At 49.0% G+C, this 14811-nt stretch overlaps 1 protein-coding gene across 3 annotated transcripts in view; it reads left to right on the top strand.

Annotated features, from left to right (window-relative positions):
- Nucleotides 1–8201: 8201 nt before the first annotated feature.
- The window catches only part of TMEM117 (transmembrane protein 117), a 226963-nt gene continuing 220353 nt past the window's right edge, over nt 8202–14811 (top strand). The window contains exon 1 of one of the 3 annotated variants that reach the window (XM_083463616.1): nt 8202–8988. The gene's annotated coding sequence lies outside the window, so the exon portion shown is untranslated. Of the gene's footprint in view, nt 9321–14811 lie in introns of all 3 variants that reach the window. The other 2 variants (XM_083463617.1, XM_083463618.1) reach the window with 2 other exon arrangements.

Raw genomic sequence — 14811 nt, 5'->3', positions numbered from 1 at the left:
TCACGGGGCATCCAGAAATTGTAAAACAATGCAACTACATAAGAACTTGAAAGATTCCCAAAATATAATAATAAACAAGCCTCTTACATATGTACCTTAAGTATGTACTGTATATACAAACTCAGTGAGAGTCATGAGCTTGCTTTTACCAGGTACTCTCATTTATATTAGCTCTAATTTGAGACAGACAAATTAGATTGAAAAGAGATTGACCCATATTCTGCAAATTAAAAAAAAATATTTTTATGCTGTACTACACTGAGATGTTTAGATGCTTCTTTGATAGCCCTGGCACACTTGCCACCCTCTTCTGCCACACAAGTGTGGTGCACCCATACCCTTTGAGAACCCGCTCCACAGGCTTACTCGCCATTCTTCTTCAGACACGCAAGAGGATTGGTTGAGGGCACGTTTCAGGCTGACAAAAATATTCAAGGACATAGGAAGGGGTTAATGGATCCAGCCAGCAGCCCATCTAGTCTAGCATCCTGCTTCTGCAGTGGCCAGGCAGGAGATTCCAACTAAAGGACTAAACAGAGTACTACAGGACCACACTAGGCTGAGGTTCCCCACCCTTGCTCTACAGATTTACTCAGAAGTAAGCCCTGTTGAACTCAATGGGACTTACCCCCCGGTAAGTGTTTGGTATAGGATTGTAGCCTTGATTTGAAAAGGGGCTTGTTGCTTAAAACTATCGTTTTAAGTCACTTACAAGGAGTAAGACCAGCGGCGTAGCGTGGGTTATCAGCACCCGGGGCAAGGCAAGTAATTTGCGCCCCCTAACCCGGGGCAAGGCAAGTAATTTGCGCCCCCTAACCCCTAACCATGGTCATTAATACTGACGGCTCTACTCTGGGGCAAACGTCGTGGTGACTACTGCCCTCCGTGGTGTTGTTTTTGCAATTAAAGGACCCCTGCCTCAAATAAAGCATCTTGGGGATTGGGGACTGGGATTTGCCAGTTCAGTGGCGGGTCAGGGGGAGAGGGTCCCTTCCGCGTCTGGGTGCCGCGGGCCCCTTTGCGCCAAGGGCGTCGCGGCGCAGCCTTCTCGGTCTCCCTCCCCGGGCCGGCTAGTCCCGACGCGGCTTCTTTCTGGCGTGGGGAGGGGGCTTCTTTCTGGCGCGGGGAGGGGGCGGCTCTGGGGCAACTGCGTCGGCCGGCCTCCAGCGCAGGGGGGGGGGCGTCGAGGCGGGTGGGCGGTCTTGGCGCGCAGGCACTAGAGCGCCGCTGATGGCGCGTTTGGCGGGCTGCGCGCATCTAGCGACCCGAGCCTGGGCGGCGTGGCGCTTGGTGCCGGAGCCTCCGCCCGCAGCGCCCCGTCGGGAGACCCGGCCGGAAGGAGCCTCGAGCCGGCTGTCGGACGCGGTTGAAGCAGCCAGGGCGGCATGGCAGGCGGCGTGCACCCCCTGCACCCCCCACGCTACGCCACTGCTCTCCGCCCCACCGCCAGCCTTCGGAGGAGGTTGGGGTGGGGTTCCTGCTTCCTCGAGGAGGGCCGGCCAAACGCCCCCCCCAAATGTTGCGCCCGGTGCGGCCGGCACCCCTGGCACCCCCCACGCTACGCCACTGAGTAAGACACATTTATTTCAACGTGGTTGGAAATGCTCTCCTACTGGCTTTTCTGTGTTGCTGTTTCTCATGTCAGATTTGTGTTCTTTTATTCATTTGCATGCAGAACGGTCTGTTTGCCTTGTGGCGCATTGTTGGCTGGTTGCATTGGAAATGAGCAGGCAAATGAACTCCTGAGCATGTGGGTGAGGACATTAGGTCCTGCTCAGCCTCCCAGGACACTCTGTAACTGACCTGAAGGTGGCCATCCATTGAACAAAACTTTAAAGGGAGATTGCAATGTGAATCCACTGAATTTCAATACATCACGAGGTTCAGTACTGCCACTTGTAACTTGAATTGGCATAATCCAGTTTTATCATACCCCCAGAGCAATCCAAATATACCTTGTGCAGTGAGTGTGGGGAATTGGATTGAGGTGTCCCTCTGCCCAGCTGTGCTAGCTAAACTGGCTTCTTCCTGGCACAGAGCATCCTCTTCTGACGTCTGAAGGGATGCCCATTGGCAACAGCTGGCAGAAGACCCTGAAACAGGACATTTTGGAGGCAGGGAGCGGCTAAGCTGATCCAGAATCTGGTCTGGGTCCAGCCATGGTGCATTGTAAAGCCTCACTGGTCCTACCAGTCAGTGGCCAAGACGTTATCTCCTACATGTTCAGCTTACCAGTGTCAGAATGGGTGTGAACAGTCACTGTTAATAAAGCAATAATCTGCGCCTGTACTTCTTTGCATTGCCTTTCCTTCTGACCTTATTGTATGCAATCCCCACCCCAAACCATGTATATATGCACCTGCAATTCAGGATCACACCTCAGCCACCAGATGAAGTGCCCACGAAAGCTGTGCTATAAGAAACAGATTTGTCTTTAAGGTACCAGGCTACTCTTTGTTGATTTGGCTGCAAGAGGCTAACACAGCTACCTCTCTGGAAATTAAAGCTCACCGTTAAAACATCCCCATTTCTATTTGGTGCCTAGGAGCCACCAAGCTACAAAGTGGATAAAGGTAGTTTCACAGAAAAGATGCCCCACTACTGTTTAGTCACCTGTCTCACCCGTAAAGTTACGGAGAGGTGTGCAGAGGCAGAATAATAATTTAGTAACTAGGCCGGTTGATGTAAGAGCAGGTGGCATTTCACCTTATCAGAGTTTGTTTTGAGGTGATGGTTTGGAAAATCCACTGTACTACTTATTTCCTGTCAGAACTCCACAATGTTGCCCCGTTGAAAATGGAAAATCAGGGCCTAAGACATGATCTGACTTGTCCATTGATTTCAAGAAGTCTATTCTGTGTATGCCTTGGTTGGATGCCATCCCACAGTCCTTCAGTAGGACTACTCAGCTGTGACAGTGTTTGCTCATCTGTTCAAGTGCCAGCAGAATCAACTTTGTTGCCCGAGGCAAAGGGAAGCAGTAGTATTCCAGGTGATGTGTGTCTTAGGCTTGTAAAGGTTGAGTATCACATCTTTATTAACCTTGTTTTCATGATTATAGGGGTCAGCCCAACAGTTTTGCTCTTTCAGCTCTGAATCCCGGAAGCACGCAGTTAATCCATAAAACCACATCTTTATTTCAGTGACTGAGATGCCTAGCCAAAATCTCATGTATACAAAGGTTTTGCCCAATAGAAGAGAGCAGCGGCTGACTAAATGTCTCGGAAGGAGTTCTATATCCCATGTGGAAGCACATAAAAGGACCGGCCTCTGGTAATCAGCTCCTGCCTAATCTCTAGAGGGATCTGCAATGGGGGATGCCCAATGACAACTTCAGGAAATGGTCAGGCTTATGTGGAGATGCCTGGGTTCAGATGGGCAGGACCTAAGCTGCTTACAGGGTTTTATAGGTCAACACAACCATGAAATTGTATCCAGAAACAAACCGGAAACGAGTGAGGACAATTAAGCCCCCTTATAAAATGCTCAATATAATTAGTCCTAGCTAATAATAATAATAATAATAATAATAATAATAATAATAATTATTATTATTATTATTATTATTTATAACCTGCCCATCTGGCTGGGTTTCTCCAGCCACTCTGGGTGGCTTCCATCAAAAGATTAAAATACAATAATTCATCAAACATTAAAAACTTCCCTGAACAGGCTTGCCTTCAGATGTCTTCTAAAAATCAGATAGTTGTTTAATTCCTTGACATCTGATGGGAGGGCGTTCCACAGGGTGGGAGCCACTACCGAGAAGGCCCTCTGCCTGGTTCCCTGTAGCTTTGCTTCTCGCAATGAGGGAACCACCAGAAAGCCCTCAGAATTGGACCTCAGTGTCTGGGCTGAATGATGGGGGTGGAGACGCTCCTTCAGGTATAAAGAGACTGGGCAAGGAAGTCTTGCTGCTGTATTTTGAACAAGATGAAGACCTTTCAGAGACAGGCTAATGTCACAGTAACAAGGCATGGATCACTGTAGCAACGGCATCTTTTGCCAGGAGAGGACTAACCAGAGTTGGTGAAAGGTGTTTCTGGTCACAGATGCTGTTTTGCCATCACTTTCCAGGCCATGTCTAACAGCACCTCCAAGTTGTGAAGCTGATTTTTGAGGCAGGCAATGGGGAATCCGATTGGGTTGGCTGGAACCTGGGTTCCCCTGTTTAAAGGGCACCACCCACTTGTCAATCATTTTGATGCTCCATCAGGAACTCTGCAGTTCAGCCAATCCCAACAGGCTTGCTCTTGTTGCCGGTGAGCTGAATGTTGGTGACCACAAGCCTTCCTTGCCCAGGGAGAATTGTGTGAACACTTTAAGGCTCACAGTTGTGCACGGGGAGCTGCATCCCCACCTGCCTCACACCTGAGATATGATGTCAAGTGGTGAGGCAGGTGGTCATGATTTAGGGGATACAACCTCATAGGCAAACTGGACCATGACAGGACAAATTAAACTTCTGGGTCAGAGGTTCCCCATGCCTGATTATGGGAATACTGCAGCTGAATACCGACTTCTCTGTAAGCTGGCATTGGTGTCTTTATATTGTTTGGGTTAAGTTATTAGCCCAGTCTAGCTCATTACTGACTCAAGACACCTGTCAAGGGCATCCACCTGCAAATTTGGATTAGATGAAAAGGAGAAAGCTGGGTGTCCTCAGCATGCTGATGGTTTGTTTTCTGCATCTCTTATTAGTTGGGCTTTGGTGAGGATAAATGAAATGTGCAAACGTAACCTGTCATCTCTTTTAAGGTGATGTTTTTATATGCCTGTTGTCTTTGTCCAATGGAGTCCATTGGTGCTGGAGGAGACTCTTGAGAGTCCCATGGACTGCAATAAGATCAAACCTATCCATTCTTAAATCAGCTCTGAGTGCTCACTGGAAGGACAGATCGTGAAGCTGAGGCTCCAATACTTTGGCCACCTCATGAGAAGAGAAGACTCCCTGGAAAAGACCCTGATGTTGGGAAACATGGAGGGCACAAGGAGAAGGGGACGACAGAGGACAAGATGGTTAGACAGTGTTCTCGAAGCTACCAGCATGAGTTTGACCAAACTGTGGGAGGCAGTGGAAGACAGGAGTGCCTGGCGTGCTCTGGTCCATGGGGTCACAAAGAGTCAGACACGACTAAACGACTAAACAACAACAAATGTGATGTTTACCTGTATTTGTCAGGCTTCAGGGAATCTGATCCCTCCCACGGTGGCAGCCAAGAAGCAGATAAACAAGAAGAATGCTCACCAAGTAATTTATTCAATATTCACAGAGAGAGATGAAGCAATGCAGTTGCTCCGAGTGAAGTCCCACCCCTAGTCACCCTTGCACCAGCTACTCTGAGCTTTCTGCCTCTGAGCTCTCTGTTCTACTACTCTCAATGCTCGCCTGGTCTTGGGAGGCGGGGGGTGGTGGTGGTCAGGAATGCTTTGAGTCTGTCAGCTATCTCTCCCCTGGTACTTCTTCCTGCTGTTCTGAGCTTCTCCCCTCTGCAGCCTCTGAACTATGACCTTCTGCAAACCATTGTTCTAAATCTATACTGTCCTCCTGTTCTTGGGAAGGTTCAGGCGAAGGGGGAGGCAGCCATCCTCACCATTCCTCCTCAGTCCAGCCTCTGACAGTATTTCACATTAAAAAACTCAACACAGATTTTTAATAGATTTTAATGCAAGGATAAGGTAAAGGTACCCCTGCCCGTACAGGCCAGTCTTGACAGACTCTAGGGTTGTGCGCTCATCTCACTCTAGAGGCTGGGAGCCAGCACTGTCCGCAGACACTTCCGGGTCACGTGGCCAGCGTGACGAAGCTGCTCTGGTGAGACGGCACCAGCGCAGCACACGGAAACGCCGTTTACCTTCCCGCTAGTAAGGGGTCCCTATTTATCTACTTGCACCCAGGGGTGCTTTCGAACTGCTAGATTGGCAGGCGCTGGGACTGAACGATGGGAGCGCACCCCGCCGCGGGGATTCGAACTGCCGACCATGCAATCGACAAGTCCTATGCGCTGAGGTTTTACCCACAGCACCACCCGCGTCCCTATTAATGCAAGGATATAGATATATATAACCTTGAGTGCATTGACTGATAAAATGGGTTACTTTGCTACTCCAGAAAACTGTAGCTTGTGAAGTGAATACATATCATGGACTTTTCCTTTCTGAATAGAACACTATGTCCTAAAGCTATTGTGCAGCAACTCGCTTTTCTCTTCTCTGTCCTGTAAATGACACCATAGTGGTACAGTTGAATTGACAAATTTAAAAGCTGGCAATAAAGCCAGGATGCAGGAATGAATAGAAGACTCTGCTCATGGTGTTAAATTACAACATTGTTCAAGGCTGGGCGGAGAGCTGGTGCAGAATTCAGTGGCCAGGTTTCTCACCTGAGTTTGAGCATATAACACCAATCCTGACCCAGCTGCACTGACTGCCAATTAGTATCTGGGCCCAATTCAGTGTGGAAAGACTATAGTTTATTCTAGAACTGAAAACAAAATTCTGAGCTCAGTGTACGTCTTTTGCAACAGCCTCTATTTCGTGGAGATCAGAGTTCTAGTAAGAGCCAGCCCTACTGTTAGACAGATTGAGGCAGCTTCCTCTGACGGCAGATGCTGGAGCTACGGGGAGAAGCAGCAAGGTGAGGTGAGGACACACTGGCATGTGCCACACAGTCTGCATTGCATTCTTTAACAAGCTGCCCTGCTGCCTTTATGTACTGGAAGATGCTGTCTCATCACCCATGTTAAATTAAGTAGGATATTGATTTGACAGTCCATTCATCTTCTGTACATGGAATGGGAGAGGGTGCCATTTTGTCCTTTACCATAGGCAGCAAAATATCTTCTGCCAGCCCTGTTTCTTGCGAAAACCATCAATCCCGGAAGTCCTGTCATACCCGAGGTAGTTGATGCCTGCCTATAGTTGTTATATATGTAAACATTTTACAAGAGTATTGTCAGATTAGAAGGAACTGTTCTTTCTGGTAGAGATTTGGTATTTTGCTTAGCAAGCAATAACTTGGGTCTCCATTGGAGTCCTCAAAAACCTTCTTTTTTAATAATAATAAAAGAGTATGATTTCAGTGAAGCTTCCTAAAGCCCCAATCCTAACCCTGTTTACTCAGAAGTCCTACTGAATTCAATTAGATTTAGTTCTACAAAAGTAGGTAGGGTGGCAGTAAAAGTTACATAAATAGAAATTGAGATGGTTCGGCCGGCACAAATAGCGAGAAGTATAGCCACTGAAAACAAGCAAACATAAAATATGTACCTCAAAGGGCAGATGCATTTTGTAGTGCCAGAGAACTCTTTTCCTTGAAGCCAAAGTCAAGAAACCAATTAATGTGTCTTTATGGGACAAGCATAAGGAACCATTTCCATTATACAAACAAGGCAAGCATTGTATTGTAAGGTACACCATAAACAAATGTGTGATGCGCGAGTTTGTCCTAGTGGTGTGTCTCACAGGCTTGTTGCAAAGGCATCCATTCCAAGATAAGAATTGCAAAGCAGTTTGCATCTTCAAAAGTCAATACAAAGAACCAACAGGAAAAAGAGTTACTAGAGATGTTGCCGAAATTTCAGATTATATGCTTCGCTACATGAACTTATCCACCTTTATTACAAATTAGGAACATAGGAAGCAGTTAGTTGGTACGTATATTTATTTTGGTCAAGGACCAGTAGAGAAGGCAGGAAGAAAACAGAATGCATAAAACACAATATAATAAACGCATTAAATATGAAATTTAAAACAATGTAGAACATAAAACAGCAAGAAAAATGAAATGATACGCTTAAATGATGAAGAGTGGTGCAAGGTGTTAATAATTTTAAAATTAAGGCAAGATCCTGAGCCAACTCCTCGAGGCCAAGGTCCCTTCCCCCCCTACAAAAAATATTTTAGGGGGGCAGGCCCACCCAAAGTGAATGTACACTGGCACTGCCATTCAAATAGTGTGTGTGTGTGTTGCATATTGTGATCGATTTTGCCAGGCAGGGCTTATCTGGGCAATATTTTATTCAAGTTGGCACCCTTGTCGCAGATAAAAATACTGGCAGGATTATTGTAATAACCTGCAGTTACGTAAGAGTATATATTTAAAGAAGACTAAAAAATAATGTTAATTTGGATATGCAGAAGATATTAAAAATAAATTTAAGGAACTGCAGAAAGAGGGGGAAGGATGTCAAGTTTTTAAAATGTCAAAATGACTGTAAAATCAATGAAATGTCTAGATCTGAAAAGTATATTTCTTTTTTAAACAAGTTGGCACCTTTGTCAACTGAGAGGAGGAGGAAGCTGATACTGTTGCAGACCCACAGGTCAGATGCTCACTCACAGCAGTTCCACTGCTACAGCTGTCCTACCCTGCAGGGTTTATGCTACCCCAGGAACCTTCCACGTGGGAAGAGCTGGAGGAGATGCCAGACGCAGAAGCCCATCTCCGGGCTTCTGGGCTCTGGGTGACTTACAGCCAGCTCCGGCGTGCGACGAGCGGGAGGCGGGCGACCTTGGGAGGGGAGCAGAGCAGCCTCTCTCCTCCTCCGGCCGGGCCTCTCGTGCGCCCTCGTTCCCTCGGCGCGCCCAGCTCTCCAAATCCGAGATGCCCCCGGCGGATGCGCGCTAGTTTCTTCCAGCGAGGCCTGGAAAGGGAAGGCGAGAAAGAGAGGAGGGAGAGAGGCGAGGGAGCCCGGATTGCAGCCGCAGCCGGCCTTGTCGCAGGGAGCGAGCATCGACCAACGGATCCGGCGTCCGCGGGCTCCTCCGGGCCAAGCGATCCCTTGGAGATGTCCTCCGGGAAAGCCCGCTAAGGGCAGCGGCCCGAGGGGCGGCCCCAGGGCGTGGGCTGCCGGCGGGCTGCGCTCCCCCGCGTCCGCCCGCGGGATATTTATAGCCGGCCGAGGAGGCGACTGTCTCGCGTGGCGCCGGAGCCGCGCAGGGAAGGAGAAAGGCCGGTCGTGGAGGGCAGCGTGCCTTCAGGACGCGGTGAGTCAAGTGCGCGCTGCCTTCCCCACCCTCCCACTCCGCGATCGCGTGTGTTAAAAGCGCGGAGGGGGGGGGAGCCGCGGGTCGGCCCTGCTCGGAGCGGCATTTGGCTCAGACGGGAGCCCCACACTTTCCCACGCGAGAGGGGCCGGGGCTTAAGACTGCGAGGGAGCCCGGGGCGAAAACGTTTGGGGTTATGTAGCCGTGGGAAAGGCACTCTGCACGTGCTCGCTCCGAGGGTCCGGCGCTGAAGATCGGATCTCAACCTTAGGGGTGGCTTTTTATTATTCTTTGGTGGGTTGCTTATTGTCAAGAAGCTGATACCACAGAAGGTAATTTTCGCTGGTATATTTTTATCCCACCTCTTGTGTGAAAATGGTGTTTGTGTGTGTGTGTGGAGTGGGGGTGGGGGTGGTGTTGATGCACACTTTCTAAAAATATGCGTTTAGTAGGGGACCGGACATCCCCCTCAACCCTGTGACTGGAAATAGTATTCCTGGAATAAATTAAAAAGAAACCTACGTTTCGGTGCTTGCGTGTTGTCGAGCCCCTCGCCATTGGCTTTGAACCTCCACTTTACAATGCAGCCCGCCCCCTACATCTGGGGTTGCTCGCTTCCGTGTTCCTATAGCCCCTTAGCAGGTTTGTTTTTAAAGCCCCATCGTTGAGAGGCTTCTCTGCCTCGCGCAATGTTTCTTTTCCACAATGCATCCCTAGCCCTGAAAACACTTACCCCTAATTCCAGATGCCTGTGATTGACGGGTCCTCTGTTATTAGCCTTGCATGACCCAGAACCGAGAACAGGCTTGGGGGCAAGTTCTTGTTGGAATCAAGCTCTCTTTTTCCTTTACCCTTTTAAAGTGAGAATAGGTATATGGTAATGTAAGGCTCAGACTTGTATCATGTCCATTAGCTTTGCCTCCTCTTCTGTTTAACGTGCCTTTTCTAGTGTGTCCTATTGTAAAACCCTGTCGTATAAACCTGGCATAATGCCGACTAGGAAACACAGTTGGTTTGCATTTGCTTATTTTTGTAGTGTTGTAGGAATAGAGATGATGTCTCATAGTGGCAAACGACATGGCTCCCAGTTCAAATCTAACAATACTTGACATCTGATCTTCCTTTCAGTCCCTCGTTTGAAACATGGGGATATCATTGTCCTACTTTACAGTCCGGCTGTATGTATTGCTAGTATAAGGTATATGAAATCAACTATATGAGGGACAATGTGTGCTATATATCAGGGGCGGCTAATATATGGCCTTCTGGATATTGCTGGATGGGCATCAGTCAGCATGCCCAATGGTTAGGGATGATGGGAGCAGTAATCCAACATCTGTAGAGATGAAATTCTCCAACTGCTAGGCTGCATAGTTATCTTTCTCCTCACTAGTGCTTTGATATCTAAAACCCCACAAAAGTATATTTTTGTTTAAAAGTTCTTTTAGAGATCAAAATGATGGTTTTAAAATTATGGCTTTCTTGTTTTGATCTTAGTCCCATGAGTCTACTTCCCTTGCTCATATACACACTGAATAAATTCATTTATTGCCCTGACAGTAACTTTTTCACAACATCTAGGTAACTTTCTGAATTATTTAGATAAGATTTAGTTATATAGTTGCCTGAAACATCACCAATTGCTCATGTTAAAAACCACTAGTGTTGTTTAAATGATGGCAAATACTGGATCCAGTGATTTATAAAGAGCGCTGTTTGCTTTCACACTTGTCACCAAACAAATGTTGCAATTATCTCTGACATTTCTTAAATCTTGCTTTTCTAGTTCCTGTGACTTTGACACAATTGCATTGTTGCCAGTTACATTCTTTAAGAAAGATCTATGGGTCTATTTACTGGAACACCGTTCTGGAAAAACACACAATAATACAGTGGTGCCTTGCAAGACGAATTTAATTCGTTCCGCAAGTTTTTTCTTCTTGCGAGTTTTTCGTCTTGCGATGCACGGTTTCCCATAGGAATGCATTGAAAATCAATTAATGCGTTCCTATGGAAACCGACTTCAGACCAGGTCCGGGGACAATCTGTCCCCCGACCTCTTCTGAAGGCTGGGGGGGGGGGCGAAAGTCTTTGCTCCCCCCCCCACGGCAGCATTTTAAAATCGCCCCGGACAGCGGAGGACTTCTCCGCTGTCTGGGGCGATTTAAAAGCCCTCCCGGGAAGGCAGCCAGGGGGGACAAAGATTTTCGCCCCCCGACAGCCTTCAGAAGAGGTCCAGGACCTCTTCTGAAGGCTGGCGGGGGGCGAAAATCTTTGTCCCCCCTGCCTGCCTGCCTTTAAAAGCCCTCCCGGGAGAGCGGAGAAACGCAGCGCGTTTCTCCGCTCCCCCGGGAGGGCTTTTAAAGGCAGGCAGGCAGGCAGGCAGGCAGGCAGGCAGGCAGGCAGGGGGGACAAAGATTTTCGCCCCCCTCCAGCCTTCAGAAGGCTGGGGGGCGAAAGTCTTTGCCCCCCCCACGGCAGCATTTTAAAATCGCCCCGGACAGCGGAGGACTTCTCCGCTGTCCGGGGCGATTTAAAAGCCCTCCCGGGAAGGCAGCCAGGGGGGGCAAAGATTTTCGCCCCCCGACAGCCTTCAGAAGAGGTCCAGGACCTCTTCTGAAGGCTGGCGGGGGGCGAAAATCTTTGTCCCCCCTGCCTGCCTGCCTTTAAAAGCCCTCCCGGGAGAGCGGAGAAACGCAGCGCGTTTCTCCGCTCCCCCGGGAGGGCTTTTAAAGGCAGGCAGGCAGGCAGGCAGGCAGGCAGGCAGGGGGGACAAAGATTTTTGCCCCCCCGCCAGCCTTCAGAAGGCTGGGGGGCGAAAGTCTTTGCTCCCCCCCCACGGCAGCATTTTAAAATCGCCCCGGACAGCGGAGGACTTCTCCGCTGTCCGGGGCGATTTAAAAGCCCTCCCGGGAAGGCAGCCAGGGGGGACAAAGATTTTCGCCCCCCGACAGCCTTCAGAAGAGGTCCAGGACCTCTTCTGAAGGCTGTCGGGGGGCGAAAATCTTTGTCCCCCCTGGCTGCCTGCCTTTAAAAGCCCTCCCGGGAGAGCGGAGAAACGCAGCGCGTTTCTCCGCTCCCCCGGGAGGGCTTTTAAAGGCAGGCAGGCAGGCAGGCAGGCAGGGGGGACAAAGATTTTCGCCCCCCGCCAGCCTTCAGAAGGCTGGGGGGCGAAAGTCTTTGCTCCCCCCCCCCACGGCAGCATTTTAAAATCGCCCCGGACAGCGGGGGACTTCTCCGCTGTCCGGGGCGAATTTAAAATGCTGGCGGGCGGCAGCGAAGCCTTCGCTGCCGCCCGCCAGCATTTTAAAAAACCTTGGGACAAAGGAGAAGTCCCCCGCTGTCCCAGGGTTTTTTTAAATGTTGCTGGGCGGCAGCGCTGCCGCCCGCCAGCATTTTAAAATCGCCCCGGACAGCGGAGAAGTCCTCCGCTGTCCCGGGGTTTTTAAAAAACCTCTCCGCCCCCCGCCAGGCTTCAGAGCAGCCTTCCGAAGCCTGGCGGCGGGAGGAGGTCCGAGGACAGTGGGCAAGACGCCCTGTCCCGGAGATTTCCCTATGGGCTTTCGTCTTGCGAAGGAAGCCCATAGGGAAATTCGTTTTGCGAAGCGTCTCCAAAACGGAAAAACCTTTCGTCTAGCGGGTTTTCCGTCTTGCAAGGCGTTCGTCTTGCGGGGTACCACTGTAGATGCTTTGTTATCTTTATCAATGCAAAATGAACTGGCTGTGTGTTTTTTGATGGAACAAACAGTATGCTCAGTTTTAAATTCCTTTACTGAAGTTCAGATTTCGCAGACCTTTATTTTTAAATCAGAATCCTAAAGAACAGTACAGTGGAATGCATGTCTGTGGAATGTATTCTTTGCAATCAGTTTAGGTTTGGATACAATAAATTGATTAGTACGCTTCAGCATTGAAGTGTATGAAAGCCCCCATAGTTTGGCTGCAGAGATTGTCCTCTTGCTAACATTGAGCCACAGTTTCTGTTAAGGAATCTGTCAGACCATTGATTCTGTCAACTGTCTACTACAGAGAGAGGGGCTCTCTGGATATTGCTTGATTCCAGTTCTCATCAGGCAATGAAGGAAGTATTCCACTAACATCTAATGGGCCGTGGACTTTGGCTTTCCAAGCCTGGCAGATGTCTTTTCCAGCCCTGCCACCTAAGATCCATTAACTGGAGATTCCAGGTAATTTACCTGTTCCTTTATTCATGCTTGGAGCCACAACACTGCTGTTTCCCTTATTCAGTGTTTTGTGCTTGAGAGACACTTCTTCCCCAGTAATAGTGCATATAGATGCATACAACTTATGATACGTGTGTGTGTGTGTGTGTGTGTGTGTATATATATATATATATATATTCATATCACTTGTTTTTTGTATTTTATTTGAATTGTGAATGTAAATTGTAAATGGCCTGTGTGCCCATTTATAACCCAGAGGAGCTATTGTGGGCCCCACAACCACTCAGCTACCGAGCACACACAGAAGAACCTAAAATGAGCCTGCAGGATCAGGCCAATGGCCTATTTAATCCAGCTTCTTGTTCTCACAGTGGCCATCCTGATACCCCGGGGGAAAATTTGCAAGCAGGATTTGAGCCTAAGAGCACTCTTGCCCTCCTGCGGTTTCCAACAACTGGTTTTCAAAAGCATTACTGCCTCTAGCCATGGAGGAAGAGCATAGCACACCAGGACCTTTGATATTTGCAACAGCAGAATGATTCTTTCAAGCCATATTTCAGTGGCTGGGGAGGGACAGAGAGACCCCAGGAGTGCCAAGAAAGACCTCTGCAGGCACATGTGCGCTCACTGATGCTGCCCTGGTGCCCCCCCCTTAAGCTGTCTGACGTGATGCATGAACAGTACTAGACGGGAGGAACAGAAATTTTATGTTGCTGCATGTGTAGCTGTCATGCATGGTGCTCAGTGTATATCTTTATTTTTTAAAAAACCACACCATCCCTTTCCACTCTAAAGTGGAACTCAAGACAGCTAACAACCTTAGAAGAAATGTAGGGATTGTAAAAGTTAAAACAATGCACAGCACAGTCCTATACTTGCCTAAAGGTGCAAACCAACAGGGGATAGGGATTGGGTAGAGGCATCTCTCCATCCATCCCTGCTGGTCTTTACTTGCAAAGTGAAACCATTGAGCCTCTTGGGCTTGCTGATTGGAAGGTTGGCGGTTCGAATCCCCACAACAGGGTGAGCTCTGTTGCTCTGTACCAACTCCTGCCAACCCAGCAGTTCGAAAGCATGCCAGTAGAAGTAGATAAATGGGTACCGCTGTGGTGGGAAGGTAAATGGCATTTCTGTGCACTCTGGTTTCTGTCACGGTGTTCTGTTGCGCCAGTAGTGGTTTAGTCTTGCTGGTCATATGACCCGGAAAGTTGTTTGTGGACAAACACCGGCTCCCTCGGCCTGAAAGTGAGATGCACACATCAAGCAGGCCACACGCTGGATTTGATCTTTGGCGTAGGTATAGATGTGATCATGTCTCCTTCGATGAAGGTGCCATGGTCTGATCACTACGCTCTGAAAGCCAGGATTGACTTTCCACCCCCACCCTGCTTAGGTGGCGAGCCAATTTGGGCTTGCCCGCAGAGGCTGATGGACCCTGATAGATTCCGTCAAGCATTGCGGGACCTTGCTCCCCCTGGCGACTCATTGACTGAGCTTGTTGAGGGCTGGAATACCCAGCTCCTGGCAGCCATTGATGAGATCGCACCTAAGCTCCCTCTGCGACCCCGCAGAAACCGGGCTCCCTGGTTTACAGAGGAGCTCCGGAAAAATGAAGCGGGACCTCAGACGGCTAGAGTGA

This window comes from Podarcis liolepis (genome assembly GCF_965112155.1).
Source record: "Podarcis liolepis genome assembly, chromosome: 10".
NCBI classification, from domain to species: Eukaryota; Metazoa; Chordata; class Lepidosauria; order Squamata; family Lacertidae; genus Podarcis; species Podarcis liolepis.
This window is presented reverse-complemented; position numbering and strand designations above follow the sequence as displayed.